The sequence below is a fragment of the Ixodes scapularis genome, unplaced genomic scaffold, assembly GCF_016920785.2.
Source record: "Ixodes scapularis isolate PalLabHiFi unplaced genomic scaffold, ASM1692078v2 PGA_scaffold0__279_contigs__length_252992795, whole genome shotgun sequence".
Classification (NCBI taxonomy): domain Eukaryota; kingdom Metazoa; phylum Arthropoda; class Arachnida; order Ixodida; family Ixodidae; genus Ixodes; species Ixodes scapularis.
Genome location: NW_024609835.1, coordinates 132,546,217 through 132,563,071, shown reverse-complemented (window position 1 = coordinate 132,563,071; position 16,855 = coordinate 132,546,217).

The window sequence follows — 16,855 nt, the reverse complement described above, 5'->3', positions numbered from 1 at the left end:
GTTTTCTAGGCGGCATAATTTAAATGTTGCGCGACTGCAGCGCGCGACATGTTGCTTAAGCAACGTGGTATCAGTGTAGTACAGACGGGAAAATCGCAACGTTGCGTAGTTAACTGTTTCCAATCTGTTTCTGATGCAACATTGATCGGCACGATAAAGGCACAGCGTTAGGCTACTGTTTCGAATTCCATGGTGCCTACGAAACCGTGTGCTAAAAGTCGGAAAAAGTTTGAAGGTACAACGTTTTCTAGGCGGCATAATTTAAATGTTGCGCGATTGCAGCGCGCGACATGTTGCTTAAGCAACGTAGTATCAGTGTAGTACAGACGTGAAAATCGCAACGTTGTGTAGTTAACTGTTTCCAATCTGTTTCTGATGCAACATTGATCGGCACGACAGAGGCACAGCATTAGGCTACTGTTTCGAATTTCATGCTGCGTAGGAAACCGTTTGCAAAAAAGTTGGAAAAAGGTTGAAGGTACAACGTTTTCTAGGCGGCATAATTTAAATGTTGCGCAACTGCAGCGCGCGACATGTTGCTTAAGGAACGTGATATCAGTGTAGTACAAACGTGAAAATCGCAACGATGTGTAGTTAACTGTTTCCAATCCGTTTCTAATGCAGCATTGATCGGCACGACAAAGGCACAGCGTTAGGCTATTGTTTCGAATTCCATGCTGCCTAGGAAACCGTGTGCTAAAAGTCGGAAAAAGGTTGAAGGTACAACGTTTGCTAGACGACATAATTTAAATGTTGCGCAACTGCAGCGCACGTCATGTTTCGTATGCAACGCGGTATTACTGTAGTACAGACGTGAAAATCGCAACGTTGTGTTGTGAACTGTTTCCAATCTGTTTCCAAAGCAACATTGATCAGCACGACAAAGGCACAGCGTTAGGCTAATGTTTCGAATTCCATGCTGCCTAGGAAACCGTGCGCTAAAAGTCGGAAAAAGGTTGAAGGCACAACGTTTGCTAGACGGCATAATTTAAATGTTGCGCAACTGCAGCGCACGACATGTTTCTTATGTAACGTGGTATTACTGTAGTACAGACCCAAACATCGCAACGATGTGTAGTGAACTGTCTCCAATTTGTTTCCGATGCAACTTTGATCGACACGACAAAGACACAGCTTAAATCCGCTCATTCACACCGGCGTTCGAAACGCGAATGCTTAGCAGATCCTCTCGTTTTCTCCATCGAATCGCGAGCAATTGCACTGAATCTTTAAAGGGATACTGAACCAAAGAATTTAGTGCCATTAATAAGTGGCGCACGTTCCTTCCACCAGCCAGCAGCCGCCGGTGTGCGCGATCACACTCAACAAAAATGACGTCAAAGACCTCTATTCACGGTTGAGAGGACAGTGAAGTGCATGGGCTTGAGACTAAAGGAGAATAAAGATAGGCTTTTCATCTCTACAAGTGAAAGCTACGTGCTTGTTAGACCAATTCATCGCTTACTTTTTACACCAGGCACCACTGTGTAGATGAAAAACTTGTCTTTATTCTCCTTTGGTCCGAAGCCCATACATTTCACTGTCATCTCAAGTTCTCAACCACGAATGGAGGTTGGTGACGTCATTTTTGTTGCGTGAGCTCGCGCACACCGGCGGCTGCTGGCTCGTGGAAAGAACGTGCGCCACTTATTATGGACACTAAATTCCTTGGTTCAGTATCCCTTTAAAAGGATACTGAATCGAAACTTAAAATATACACGAAACACCAAGAGATAAGTCAAAGGGAATCAGATAAACCAGTAATTGATAATCACATAGTCATATTTCAAGCGGATGGCTGTATTTCTCGTTCTAAATGCCTGGATTTTTGAGAGCGCTTGCATCATGCCTCGGAGGGCCAAGCATACCGTAGTTATGAGTCTTGCCACTTGGTGGCGTCAGCGTGTTACAATCTCGCATAGTCGAAGTACCCGAGGGCTGTAGTAGCATATTGCAGAGCCGGCGGAGCGGCTGGAGCGGCTGGAGCGGCTTTGAGTGAATGGTCGCCGACCAACGCCGCTACATCACCAGGCCATGATGGCCGAGAAGCGATTCTGCCTAGAGTCGTATTTGTACGCCCCGTCTGCCTTGTCTTCGTCGTCCGCAACAGGTAACAGAGCTTCCTCACAAAACGATCTTACAGCAAAACCTCAGAAAAGTTCCGTATTCACGAAGCGAAATTATCGCAAGTTTTTCGCACGCTATACGATAAGATCCTACGACCACGCCTACGACAGCTACAAAGCTTTACGAACTTTTTATGATCAAATTGACATCGCCGGCAACATTGCTCGCTTACGTCGTCGCGACGACCAACGTGCATTTCTATGTGCTCTCTGTGCGCGTCCCAACGAGTAAAAAGAAGAATAAAAAGTAATTGAAAGTGAACGCCGCGGCGGAGACAAACGCTAGAACCACGGATACCTGAAAAAGCTACAACGACAAGAACCCACCGACCAAGCGACCGCCAAAGACGCTTGGCTAGTAGGCTTAGCAAAACGCTTCGACGATCCGTGGCAAGACCACAGGATCGGCTGGCTTGATGAATGGAATACGCTCACGCGACCTCTGTGGACCCTCCGCGTATGAATAGTTTGAACCCTGACCTATAATTTGGGGTAAGAAGGCCGGTCTTTCCCCTCGTCGTACCTAGCTTGTTTTCAGGTGCAGCGGTGACGAACGATCTCGTCGAGAAGGGACACTGTCCTCAATTCAACCTCTTTTTTGTGTGTGTGTTTGTGTTATAGAGCCCAAATAAAAGCCATATGGATTGCCTTCCCAACTTGGGTACGTACACGTTTTTTAGATGTCCATTTTATTTCGACATGATACGCCAAAACATGTCGAGTGAGAGCAGTTTTTGGGAGCGACTCAATGCTGGTCCAATCTTTCTCTGCCGAGCGTCTCGTCAGCATCGAGTTGCGATTGTCTAGAGGCCCAACGGTTCATAAAATCGGTTGTAAAAGACCGTTTTCGAAGCGGTTACCAAGAACGCAATGTTAGCGCGGTTCTGCTCCCAGCGCGACCAGGTGTTTACGTGGATCTTGCTAGCTGACAGTCTTTTGCTTCAAACGCATCTTCCTGGGCCCGTTTGCTCGAAGCACTAACCGTGGCTAAAGTTAGCCGCAGTACCTAGGAGAGGGATTTTGAAGTCACGTGACTGGATGGGTAGGGATGCGGGGAAACATGGCGGCGTCCCAGCGAGTGAGCGCCGCTCGCTCTGGAAATAATATGTCGTTGTAGCTGCAATATCGAGCGCGTTAGTCAGCAACGAATGGTGCAGGGGGCTTTCGCTTTGCCTTACCTCAATTAAACCGCAAAGCATGGGCAACGACATCGGCGCATTTTTTAGATAGTGTTTCGATTCTGGGCATTCCTAAGCCTAAATGAACGCGATAATTGTCGGCATGGCAACGTCTTTGGAAAGCGGATTGCCTTAACTCAATCGGCCGGGTATTGATAGCACACAAAAGCAGACAGCGTCCCAACAGACTTTCTACTAAATTATCCAAGCATCCCGAGGAGAACGCTGGAAGTGTAATTCTACTGTCCACGCGCGCTGGCCTTCCTCTTATAAAAGATTCGAAGTAAAAAATCATAATAAGGCTTTAACGAACGCGCGTGCAAGGCACAATTTCTTTTATACTTTTTGCTTTAGAACGGTTACTACTGCAGACGCCAGCACGTGCGACGCGTGCAACTACAGTCGTAGCATGCACCTCGGTGCTTAGATAATTTAGAAAAAAGGTCTGTTGGGACGCTGTCTGCTTTTGTGTGCTATCAACAATCCGCTTTCCAAAAACGTTGCCATGCCGACAATTATCGCGTTCATTTAGGCTTAGGAATGCCCAGAATCGAAAGACTATCTAAAAAATGCGGCGATGTCATTACCCATGCTTTGCGGTTTAAGTGAGGTAAAGCAAAGCGTAAGCCTCCTGCACCATTCGTTGCTGACTAACGCGCCCGATATTGCAGCTACAACGACATATTATTTCCAAAGCGAGCGGCGCTCACTCACTGGGGCACCGCCATGTTTCCCCGCATCCCTACCGAGCCAGTCGCGTGATTTAAAAAAATCCCTCTCCTAGGTACTGCGGCTAACTTTAGCCGCGGTTAGCGTTTCGAGCAAACGGGCCCTGGACGTTGGCTCTCTCCCGCATCCCCGAAAAGCGCCGCAGGGATTTCTTTACATGCGCGCCGCTTTGCACAGCCGTACCGGCCGTCATGTTTTAGCAACGATGGTAGGTGTGTTGACTTCTTAGCGATCGAGTTCGTTATCAGTTGCGGTCGACGAAGGCGGCTATCTCGTGATCAGGGAAGGTGGGCATGCGGGCCCGTTTAAACAGACATTTCGTAGCGTGAATATTACATCGCACGTACACAATCTCCAAACCACCCCAAAGAATCGTTGCCTGAAAGACCACCCGATACTTAAACGAACGGTGGCCAACTCTACACTCTCAACAAAAGGGTTGTCGTAGGGTACGACCTTTGGGGTAGTAAGAAGCCGTCACAGATATCGCTACCCCCCCTTCGTTATACTAGCAACCCCAAAGGCAGTCACACGGCACGCAATCAAGAGGTAATCAAAGTGAGCACCCCCAAAAGAAACATGGCGGCTGGCAAGCGACAGGGGAGCGATACGAGTAAGGCCTAGCGAGCTGGACTGCTTTTTTTCTAAAATACGATTCTCAAGTGCGTGCGCCCGTTCGCTGCCTTCCGTGTGCACTAAAGCACTCCAAAACGCGCCTCGAAGCACCGGCACCGCACTTAGTGGGGGATTCGCGGGTTTGTCCGAGACTGCTTTCGCGCAGCCGGCTGCATTTGCTTCGCAGCCAGAAAACATTCAAAGAAGGAATCGTGCAGCGACAAATGGAATGATGTCTTTATTAAACAGAGCATCTGCTTGCTGTGCTTGCCGTAAGTGATTCGGCGTTTTCGGTTGACAGCGCCGATGCGAAGCATCACCGATTCAAGCGGCGTCGGTTCCGATCGTTCAACGCTCCTGCTCACCTGTTCGCATTCGTTATCCACTTTCAAGTCCCTGGTAATCCTCAACGCGTCTGTGCACGCACTTGGAGCTGTACACCGCACGGAACACCCGTTCAACTTGCTATGGGACGGATCAGGTGTAGTACTTATCCTACTGGGACGAGAGAGAGACCGAGAGCCGAACCCAAGCCCCCAAGCCTCCGCAGGCTGCTCCGTGGAGCCACGGAATGCCTCCATGTTTTTCACCCAAATAAATAGACATATAAACGCACGACTCCTTAAATTGGGCGGCGACAAGCGCCACCTGACGGATGTATTTCACCTAAAAAATAGACATAAAAACGCGCGACTCCTTGAATTGGGCGGCGACAAGCGCCACCTAACGGTCAACGCTCAAACTAACAAAAAAGAAAACACTAGTTAGCATTCATTGCGAGCGCCTCGCCAGACATTCACCAATTTCACACACACTTCACACATTCGCGACATAGAGGTAACATATGCATTGTATACATGAGCGCGTGTACAAACAGCACAAGGTATAACACAAGACACTGACACTTTCCATTCCTATACACACGGAGAATCGTCACCACCAGCTTATATACTGCTGTAATTTTTGTAACCGATTAGGCTGGTGACCACTGTCATATTTTGCATAAATACAAAAAGACTGTGCAAGATTTACCCGTATATAATATTTTCCCCTACCGCCCTTAGGAAAGCGCTCTTATCTCTAATGTAATCCACTGCAAAAGTGAACTGCAGGTTATAAATAAATTTGAATAGTCGCTACACGTCACGTTTTCGTCAGTTTCGTTTTCTCGCTAGCCTACACTTCAAGTATGCAGAAGCCTGTTTACTGAGTTGTATTAATTATCGAAACTTATTTCTGCAATTCAAACTTTCTGAACATGCTGACGCATTTTCTTTTCTCTTTTTACATATCCGGATGACTTCAGCGGTGGTTGAGTACACGCAAAGTAACGTTGAGTACACTGAGCACGCGGAACTGATTCTGGCGAAGCGCGTCCACCGGTCCCCCCGAAGGCTCCGAAGCATTGTTTGTTTTCTTCTTTTCACTACAATTGTTTCTGCTCAAGCGCGTTTCTTTCAAATGTATGTTCTATGCGCGAGCGTGAGCGCCAAGAGGACAGTGCAGAATTGCGCTTTCGGGCCCGTGCCTTCACCTACGTATGCTAAATTATATAAGCATCAAAGAACGCCGAGATCATAGTTCTCTGTGCCGCACCTGCTGGCGTCTGCAGCAGTACTTTTTCTAAAGCAAAAATCTAAAACAAATAGCACTTGTATGTTTGCCAACGCCTTATTTTTGAAAATACACTTGGAATCTTTTATATAGATAAATGGAGCGCGCGCCGGAAGGAACGAAATCCTAGTCCTTTTGGGATGACACACACATCCATTTGGGATGACCGACACTTGCCCTAGCGGCCCTGCCATTGTTTGAGGCATTTTTTAAACGCCATTTTGGAAATGGACTTCAGCTGGGCCGTCATATTCCGCATTATATCTTCTTGTGACCCACATAGGGTCCCTTTCAGCGGCATTTTTATCTTGGGGAAGGGCCAGAAATCACAAGGAGCGACGGCGGGAAAGTAGAGAGCCTGATGCGTGCTGTGTCTGGCCAAGAAACTCAATCAGATGCGAAGAACAGGCTGGTGCAGTCATGGTGCCACTGTTATGTTCCAGCTACCCACAGGTCTCGTGCTGCACGGCATTGTGAAGAGTACTAGCAGAAGATACGTTCAGGTAGTACTCTTTGGTAATGTTTTAACCTTGTACTGCATACTCGGGATGCATTAACCCAGGAGAGTCAAAGAAAATGGTCAACATCACTTTGATGTTGCTATGCACCTGTCATGCTTGTTTTCACACCGGGATGTTGAATGTCTCCATTGTGATGACTACATCTTGGTTTCCAGATCGTACGCGTTAACTCATGACTCATCACCAGTGATGACGGAGTTCAGGAAGCTGGGGTCACCATTTATGGAGTCCAACATGTCTTGCGAGACCTCCAGACAGAGTTCCTTTTGCTCCATAGTGAGCAACGTCGGCATGAATTTCACAGTCACTCTACGTAGACCCAAATCCTCCTTCGAAATCGAATGCACTGAACTGGAACATACTCCCACCTCAGCTGCAGTTTTTTTTAACGGTGCTGCGACGGTCCTGCACAAAAAGAGTCCGCACTTGGTTAATCACCTTGTTATTTCGGCTAGTTGAAGGCCTTCCGGAACGTGCATCGCTTTCCACAGACGTTGCGGCCATCTTTGATCCAGTAGCACCACTTGTTAATTTGTGCAATGTCCATGGCATTGTCGCCGAAAGCCTGCTGAATCTTTCTAATTGTTTCCACCTGAGTGTCACCAAGTTTGAACAAAATTTGAAGCAATACATATATTCAAGCCGTAGCATCACCTTAGGAAAAGAAAGAAAAAACGACGAAGACTGGTTGCAATTACTCACTTGGAAGCTGACTGCCAGCGACTCATTTTCTGCGGGCCTGATAAAATTCAGTCATCTGCATTAATGTTCCCTTCAACTCCACGCCAGAGGATGCTGTCCGCACTTCATTTGTTTCCGTGGGACAAATTTAGGTCGGATACCTTCACATACTGCAAAATGCGGCACGCCAAACCTGAGGGGGCACAGGCACGTAGCCAGAGGGTGCTTAGGCTCGGAGGGTGGGCGGAACGTGCTACCACAGGTTATGCTCTCTTCTTGTCAAAGTGCCCGTCAGTCAAGCGAATGGCTTTCAGAATTATTTATGCTTCAAAACAGAGTTCGGAGCTCTCTTCGGCGCTTCCACGAGTGGTTCTTGATCTTCTCTCTTTAAAAGGACCATTCTGTGGTCTGGGGTGTTGCCTGTAGGGTCCAAAGATCCAGACACTGAAGCCGTACAGGGTATGTGCTTGCCTCTTTAAAGGGATACTGAACCGAATTTTGAATTTTGCAAAATAAGGCTCTAGAAGCGTTGAACAGGACTCTACGAACTCCAAAACATTACTTGTACATCGATATCTCAAAAGGAATGGCCACACTTTTGGAAAAGAAGGGCGTGACCAAGCGAGGCCTCCGACATCACCGTCCCCCGGGAGAATTTGAGAATGAGGGGGAGCGGCCTCGCTTCAGTTCACCAGCTCGACACGGGACGTAGTGAGGAGGAGAGGGAATGGGGAATCGAATCGTGACGTGCCTTGTGTTGTCGGCCTCGTCAACCGGGTTCAGTCGGGCACTTCTTTTCTAAAAATATGGCGATCCGTTAGAGATATCGCTGTATGAGTGTTGTTTTGGGGTTTTGCATCGTCCCGCCTATCTGTCCAGCCTTGTTTTGAGAGTTCGAAAATTCGGTTCAGTATCTCTTTAAAGCTTAGTCGAAAGACATCACGTTTTACCCAGAGGCTCCACATCAGACGTGTCACTCTCAGAGGTGTCATCTATATCCAGCCCGATGATGATGGGCTGGATGTGAGCACTAGTGGCATTGCCTTGTTGGAACGCTTCTTCCACCCCAACAATCTGCTTCCAAGCATTGCACAAGCTTTCAGCCGTGACCAACCCAGCTTCATTGATGAGCTATTGAAATATGGCACATCTCGAGAACTCCCGAGTGACTGTGGATGTGCCTTCCTGTCAAAGTCGCGTCTGAAATTCTGCAAGCCTGCCTCCCCCCCCCAATCCACCTTTACCTACCGTTTGAACAGAATCTTATCCGATATGTTCTCAGTGTATGCCATTGAAGCCCTGAACCCACAATATGACAGACGTCGCACACAAAAAGATGCCATTCACGTGCTCCATCTCAAACCTTAACATCGAGCCATCGACCTCGTAGCTCCATGACGAGACGTGCTTCCTTGAAGGGGTGTAATATTACAAGATGAAGATACTGCTTAGGAGAAGACGAGGTGGAGGACAACTAACTCGCGCAGCCGAAGTCCAGCCTTCTGCAACAATCTTCATTCCTATACAAACCACCTTTTCATCGAAACAATATTAATAGTGGAACAGCACCTGGGTCCCGGTGACAAGATGGCATTTCCGGGCTTTCAGTTATGCTGTTCACAAGGGAGCAACTTTTTTTTATTGTGATCCCATACCTCTCAGTGTGACATAAGTGAGAACGTGAAGCATGCTTCTTAATCAATGCTTGTGGAAATGTATGAGCAAACTTTCTAAATTTCTAAAAAAATACACAAGATGATGCCTGTTCCAATAAAAACCACCACTGTTTTTAATGTGTTTATTTTCAAAATATACAGTACAAATTTAAATCACACGGCTTTCGTTTAAAAACAAATAGCATCAAGTAATGTGATTTAGGTTTAAAACGATGTTCAACTGAAAAACAAGTCTTTAAAAGGCACACTATGAACAGCCCTTACTATAAGTTAACGAAAGCAGGTCTTGAATCACAAGCAGCTCCAGACTTGCAATGCAAGTGTGCCCATTTTTGTGTGCGAAACCCCAATGGCATGCTCAAGAAGGGTGAGTGTATTTTTGATTTCAGCAGAGTATTTGATGTTAAAAGCCCAGAACAGGCACATCAACAACGACACTGCTTGTGTAAGGCTTGCAGCATCAATGGTCAAACCTTCGACAGTGACCGCATACACTGAAGATGTGAGCACGTCCTCACCAGTGTACAGAATACTTGGGTTCATGTACTGGGCGCCCGGCTCTTGTGACAAGGACAAAGGCCATTTCGATAAAAATACCAACATGCAAATCGCTGCACAATTAAAAACTTTCTCGAGTCATTTCATTCTTATTAGGTAAAAGTAAAACTTATACTTCTTTCAATTTGGTAATGCTGTTGGGCTAACATGCTTTTAAAGTTTATCCAGACATTTTGGGAAAAATATGCAAATCAAAACTTGCTGTTTCGGCAAGACAAATGACATTAAAACAATTCCTCAGAAGGTCTTTACAGACAACCTGGTAATTGTTCAGTATGTTATGTCGTCACATATTTTTCGCAAGAGTAGAGTTTTGGAAACAGTCCCACACTGCAGTTTATTTTGAAGTAAATGATTAAGCACAAAAGGTTGTATGTATCCATATAAACTTGCTGGATTGATCCTCAACTTTCGAAAGAAAAAAAAAAATATTTGCAATGTCTACCGTAGTCTCAAGCAAGCGCCCACTCAAAATTCGAGGATAATCACGAAAAATTGGGGGATGGGTGCTTCTGAGGTCCTCAATATGCAAAGGACTTGCTTTTGCATATTTTCGAAATGTTACAAAATTGCGAGACACTTATTGTGGAATGGGTGGATGCTCGCATTTCGCAGTAAATAAAACCCAGTTCGTTTTAAATATTAACTACCATAATTATACAACTGATCTACCCAGTTCACTCAAGCATATCCTTTGTTTCAGGTTGGAAGCTTTTTCGGAGGGTACCTATAAATGCGAAAAAGTACCATTTCTTAAATTGTTGTAGTGTTTTACATCACAACGCTCGGGAGGAGCTCTGCATTTCTTTTTCATCCCATCCTCCCCAAACATCAGGGTTTACAATGTTAGAGATTAGCTTTTTTGTTGGTATGAGAAAGTAGGATTTCTTCTCCCCAAAATAAATATGCGCCTGGTGCAACATAATGGACCTTTTCCGAGAAGCATTCTGCGCACGTGCGAGCGCCCGATGGCAAGCAGCAAAAGACGGCACGAAAAATTGAGAAAATTCAGAAGGAGGCTGTGGATCAGCGAGTAGAACACGTAATTGCAGCATATTTATAATTGTGTTACACAGAAAAAGAAAGTGGACAGAAAGATAAACGCAACACTTGGGTGGACACCACGGATGCCCTTTAAAGTTGCGTTGGGCATGTGCCGCTGCTCAGAGAGCAAAGAAACGGGAAGCGTGGCTCCCATTATAGATTGGTAGCGCAGGTACTTCACTTCCTTGATTTTTAGTTCGTGCAGCCACCGCCTCGTGCCGTCGGTATGTGGAAAAGATCTATTGCTGCAAGCACAACAGCACCCCTGTTATGCACCTTATTCTCATTTAAGCTGACGACAAATTTTGCATTCATTATCACTTTTCACCACAGTAATTGTTCTGATTACAGCTTTCCAGTTCTGTAAGAAAAAAAAGAAAATACTGGCGCATCACTCATTCACAAACTGTCGTGCTCTGTACATTATATACCTGTGAACCCTTTTGTTATTATTTTAAATTAATAAACAAGTTTTATCACTTTCCACTTTCCCAGTTATTTGATGTTAATATCCTAATGGGCTTTTCTCTCTAATAATAAATATCTATTTTAATTGAAATAGGCATGCCGAGCAATTCATACTAGACTCTTCACGAGGTTGTTGCTTCTTTCCTTCAGCATGCATGGCAGTAAGATCAAGGCATCGTTGGCAAGGAGAGCTGGAGAAAAAAAAAGAAAAATAACATCTTGGAAAATAATGTTTTGCAATCAAATGTTGCCATGGTTATACAATCACAATATACTATCTAGAACCTTTACCAGGTGTTCACTACATTACTTCGTTTTAGCTTTGGCATGTCAACCTATACACCAACTCATGTTTACAAACAAACCGGAGCGCCCCTAGCAGACGCCACTGGCGCCGCGCATGCGCGGTGGATGGTGGGTAAGAAGCCCGCCGTCGCCCATAAACAAACCATCGAATTGCGTTGTTGTCGGCGCCGGTGCGAGTCCCCGTGCTCTTTTTCGCGATAGAATTGTTATTCTACGTACTCCTAACAATGTCTGACTACTTGAGCGGCTTCAGCGAAACTAACAAGGCAAAACTTTGCGTGCATAATGTGACGTGCGGCGATTCATTTCACGTGGACGCCGCAGAATGGGCGCTAAAGCCGGACTCCCACGATGAGATTCTGCTTGCTATTTTTCAGTCGCGACGTCGCTCGGACTGCAAAAGCGTGGACCGTAGCTGAGATGGTGGACGTCGATACTGAAAACCGCAAGTAGAATCCGTCATTACAAGTCGGCGATGGCCACTGGTAACAATGATCAACATCTTCTTATCTGTTGACACTTAGCCTACTTACCCCAACCAACCTTCAAAAGTGTTTGAGGCCTGCACTTAGTTCTTATCGCAATTACCGGGTCAACGTTTGGTTTACGGGCCGCTGTCGTTTGAACGAGCTGACGACAAAAAGCAGCCAAGTTTGAAAGAGCAGACGACAGTTCGAACACATGCGCAATGGAGTACGGGCAAGAAGCACCGCGTCCCGCGTCAACAAACCATTTGAATGTCACGTTGTCGGCGTCTGTGTGTGTCTGCATACTCTTTTTCGCATTGGAATTGTCGATTCTACGTCGTCATCGCAATGTCTTACCACTTTAATCGCCTGAGCAAAATAATCAAGGCTCGTTACGCCGCTAAACTTTCCGTAAATAATTTGACGTGCGGCGATTCATTCGCATTAACGCCGCAGAATGGACGCCAAAACCATGATGAGATTCTTCTAGCTATTTTCGGTCGCGACGTCGATACTAAAAATCGGAAGCGGGAACAGAGCAAGCGTAACAAGTCGGTGATGGCCACCGGCACCAATGATCAACATCTTGTATCTACTGTTTACACGGAGCCTATTTAAGTCTTTTGAGGCCTGCAATTACTTATTTTTGCAATCACTGGGTCAAAGTTTGGTCTACGGGCCGCTTTTGTTTGAACGAGCAGACGACAAAAAGCAGACAAGTTTGAAAGAGCAGGCGGAAGTTCGAACGATCAGTCGGCCGTGTGAATTTGAAGACTCACTGAACCCGTGGGTGGTCCGGACAACTTGGAGGTTTTCTCTCGTTCACGATGGAACAAAGCAAATACATTTGGCGACCACAAAGTATTGCCCGCACAAGCAATCGTAGTTCGACAGCGTCTGGTTTGCCCTATTCACGGCTACTATCCACGTCCTCGGACGAACGGAGGGGGCAAAAACGCATGAAAACTGATCTTCAAACCTTTTCAGACTCTCTTGGTACAGCCCCTGTCGCAACATTTTGACGAGAAGACAGGTTTTGTGTCTCGTTTCTTCCAAAGGAACACAGGAATGCATGTCTGGCACGGCGACTTCTGCCCACCACCCCAGACCGGAAGTGCGTCCTGCGCGCCACTGCCGCGGCGTGACGTAGGAGAGTTGAGTTCGTGTATAGTATGTATTCACGCGAGTCTTGGGAACAGTGCCGCCTTTGTGTCCGCGAGAGCAGACAACCACACCGCCACACCAGCACTGCCCGGCGATTTCTCCGCCAACACCATGCACGAACGACAGACGCTTTACGCAGTTGTGTTGTTACAGTGCAGTGGATAGTTGCGGCAACATTATGATGTTGTCTTCGGAAAGTAGTTTTCCACCGTTGGGCCCTTATGGCAGACAGCCAACAAGAACATGTACACTACGAGATGATGGAAATCTGCAGCGTGGATCCCATCGGTCTGTCGCCGAATGGCCTCATCCAAGACAACAGGTGGCGGATGCGGGTGGAAATGACTGACATCCAGGACTTCAGTGCAACCCACTTCAAACGATAATGAGAAACTGATCATTTCCAGTCTAGTCGTATCTTAAGTGGGTAGCACTGTACTTGATGTTAACAACAAGTTTTGTTATGTGCAAGAAAGTCTTAAATGCCGGTAACTACAGGCTAATGAGTTCAGGCACTGTCTATGAAAGCAGTAATTGCGGAAAGCGCGATCGTCGTCTCACAGGTAAGGTAGACCTACGAATATTTACTTTTACAAGTTTAATCATTCTTTGATCTGGCGAAGTAGACTGAACTCGCGGCACTTGTTTTCAAGTACGTCTGTGGCACTTCTTGTTTTTGGCAGACATTATTTCTTTTGACATGTCGACATCTCAAGAGGGCTAGGCCTATCGTGCTGGTCAAGTTCAGCCGCTATAAAGGACTCCCAAGAGAAGATCCAAACGTAAGCTTCCTATTGGAGGAGGCGGAAAATCGGCCTTGAAAGAAATTATACCATTCTTGAGCATGTTTTCGTCTTTTGAGTCGCAGCAACCTCAAAGCTTTCGGGCGCTGTTGCTTGCCAGTGACAAGCAACAGCCCGTACTCCAACCTCGTGTTGCTCGCATGGCGCCAACAATTCACAGTATCACTTTACAACGTGCTGTACAGTTCTTAAGGAGAATGATTAGCCTTCTAAAAGTGAATCAAGCAAAGGTGCAGACGTGCTCCAGAATTACGCGAATATCTTAAGTCTACCTCACCTGTGAGACGACAATCGCTCTCTCTGCACTCGCTGCTTTCATCAACGGCTCCTGGACCCCTTAAAATACTCGGTTGAGCGTGACAAAATCTGTCTTCAGGAGGTAATCCCAGATGTCAGTAATTTCCCCCAGTGGCCATAGCTAAGCTCTTGGACGTGCGGCTGTGGAGCGAACGGATCCACACCGCAGATTTCCACCTTCTCCTCATAGCCTGTGCATTCTTTTCCACTGTCCACCATAGGAGCCCAGCAATGGAGAAACCCGTGCCGTAGACAGCATCGTAACATTGCCTAGACTATACACTGCACCGCACCACCGCAACTGCATAGAGCATCCGTCGCTGTCACTTGTGCGTGGTGTTCCATGCAAGAATCACTGGGCAGGGGGCCCGTACAAGCACAGTTGTCTGGTTTTGCGGACACAAAGATGGCACTGTTTGCAGAATGTATAGGTCCCAAGCTGAGCTTAAATACACCCCATTGCTGAAAAAAGTTCTGCTCGAGCCATAGGCTATAATTAGGGCTCCGTGTTTTCGGAGTTTATTTTTCGTCAAATTCGGAGGGTGTTTTTCGGAGTTTATTTTTTGCCGAAGATTCGGAGTTTATCGGAGTTTATATTTGGTTGATTCCCAATTCTCCGAAATTCGGAGTTTAATTTCGCAGTAATTCCTATTCAACATAAACATGTAAATAATAACCGGATGTAAACGTATGCCAGATAAACAATAAAACGCGCTTGTACCAATTAAAATTGCTTCAGATGAATTTGACGTTCGTGCCATTGCCATTGGCAATATTAATTTGTCCCACAACAAAAGTGTTGCTTCGATAAACGTCGATACCTTAAAAATCAATAAACTCCCGGGGGCAGTCACTACGAAGCTTGTAGTCATCCCATCTTATTCCATCAATCTAGCCCACGGCCGCGCGAGGTGGAGTGGTTAAGGAGGTAATAGAAAGTTTCAACTGTTTCGTTTCTCTATTTAATAGAATCTCTATGGTGCATAGCTTTCACTGCTAGAAAAGCATACCTTCTGCTTTCTCTAAGTCACAAATCGCTTGGCTCAAAATGGAAACACAAAGATTGGGTTTTGTCGTGACCCGAATGTACGATGACCTGATGCCCTGAATCAACCTCGACGAAAGAAGCGGCAAGACCCCTTTTGACAACGGTCTGAGATTTGGAAGATAATTATGGTGCCAGTTTCTCAGGACCATTAACTCCGTGCTGATCAAATTGTAAAAATATATATATATGTCTTTCACTTTATTTTACATTTTTTTTTGCGGGGGGGGGGGGGGGGGGGGGGAGGTGGCATGGGCACATAAACATTTGGAGTTTATCGAATAAATCCGAATAAACCAAAATTTTACCGGTGGGTGTTTTTCGGAGGTTTTCGGATTTATTCGAAAACACGAAGCCCTAGCTATAATGTAATCAGCATCACAACAGCTGGTTCTGTTGGCACACATAGGCAAATAAGGAAGGGTAGAAAATATTTCTGCTGTAAACAAAATTAATGCAGAGGTATAGCACTTTTTCTTCAGCTACTTACTTTTACCCTCTTCCGGGCAGTTCTCAGCGGCTTCCAATATTTGTTTTTCCTTTTGTTTTGATGATGACTTCATACGGAAAAGCACATAGAGGGCCTTGGTGCTTCTCTCAAGGGAGGCTGTGAGACCCTCCTGGCATCTCTCCCTGTCTGGCGTCGGAACTCCTGGTGAATCTGTAATAATAAACTTTGCTCAACTTATTTAAAATATGTCAAAATCATAACAAAAACATTCATAAAGATTCTTGTCCAATAACATAGCATGACAATTAAGGCTATTCATGCTTTTTTGCTCTCGGAGATACAAGATGCGTTACCTAAATGATATATTTTAGTACTTTTATTTCAACCATCTAGCTTTGATTTCTTGCAATGTTTGGAGTTCTGCATAATAGTTTCCTCGGCTGCACATTAACATTAATCATATTTCTCTGTTTGATGCCGAAACTTACATTGCTGCCGAGTTACTGGCATATGTAGACAAGTTGTGACTATACTAGCCTTTTATAAGACGTAAAACAAAATGATTAGGAATTGATGTCTCCCATTGGAATATTTTTGGATCATTCTACCTAAATGTATAAATAGCGTAAGAATCCTAAAAACAATCTGAACCGTATATTACTGTGACGGTAATCATGTTCACAGCCTCCATAATCAACCAGCCATTGAGCTGTACAGCAAGGGCATTGTGATAACTTGTCATAGTTCAAGAAAATGCTACAGCTAGTGGCAGCTAACACATCAGGTTGTGAAGTGAAGACCTCAACAGACGTGGAACATGACTGCTACTATAGTCCGTTTCATAGTTAAGCTAAAATGCTGCCATGGCTAGTTGTGCAAGCACATGGCTTTGTCTAGTACCTCATTCGCATGCGACCACATGCAAATGAGACGCTAGACAAAGTCAAGCTCTCGTGCTACTAGCCTTGGCAACATTGTAGCTTAAGTATGAAATGGAGTGTAGTTGGTCATACAGACAAAATTCATTACAACGGACTAACATGACCTAGCGCAAAACATCCCCCCTTGTATCCAAACTATGCTGTATCCAAAACGGGGAGGTGCAGAAATGG